Raw genomic sequence first — 1,006 nt, 5'->3', positions numbered from 1 at the left:
ATTATGCTAAAATTTGAAAATAAAGGTTTCAGAACTCAAAATTATCGTAATTATTTTTCAATAAATTAGCTGAGATGCATTTAAAAGAAAAAGAAAATATGGTTGGCCTTGATAAATTTAAATATAGACTCACTTACACCCATTTGGTCTGTATAAGATAAATAAAATAACTAAAACATTCGATCTTTGGATATGAATTAATATTTTTTAATAAAAAGGTAGCGAAGGTAAAGAATAGTATACTTATGCATTAAATATCTTAATATGATAAAATTTTAATAATTTCATAATTTATAATTATATATAGAATTTGACCTTTATATATCTATTTTAAGAAAAAACGATAAAAATATAATATTTATTATATTTTTATTTAAAAAAGGCGCCTTAAAAAGTGTTTCACAACGATTTCAAGCGAATTTTATGCAATAATTATTATATAATGTATAAAAAATCATAATTATATAAACTTATAGGGATTTTTTAAGAATTTTGTATAGCAAATAAAAGTCTAAACGTACAATAATGAACAAAAAAAGAACCTATAGAAAGCCATTTTTATGCATATATATTTTGGTTATTTAATTCTCTATAAATGTATTTTTTTGCATATATAAGATCATATGATGAATTTTTACAATTCTTTATATCTTTTCAACGTATTTTTACAAAATTGTGCAAATTATATAGAAAAATTTTGCGCTTTTTTTAATATTCACATATATAAAAAAGAAGCTATAAACTTTGTTTACGCGATACAGTATAGATATAAGACTTCACCAGCACTTTAACAGTGTTTTTTGAATTTTGTGGTTTTTTAGTCAAAACTAGATAAAATTTTATAAATAATATACTTGAACCTTTTAACATTGACAGCGTAGTAATTTGGCTTTCATCTTATTATTTATATTTACTTTCGTGATAATACTGTATGTATTATGATTAAATATAGTCGTCACAATGTAAAATGGCATTAACATATGCGCTTTAAATAGTATAAATATAT

The sequence above is a fragment of the Rhyacophila brunnea genome, unplaced genomic scaffold (assembly GCF_057557595.1).
Source record: "Rhyacophila brunnea isolate RB1 unplaced genomic scaffold, BYU_Rbru_1.0 scaffold_112, whole genome shotgun sequence".
Taxonomy (NCBI): Eukaryota; Metazoa; Arthropoda; class Insecta; order Trichoptera; family Rhyacophilidae; genus Rhyacophila; species Rhyacophila brunnea.
This window is presented reverse-complemented; position numbering follows the sequence as displayed.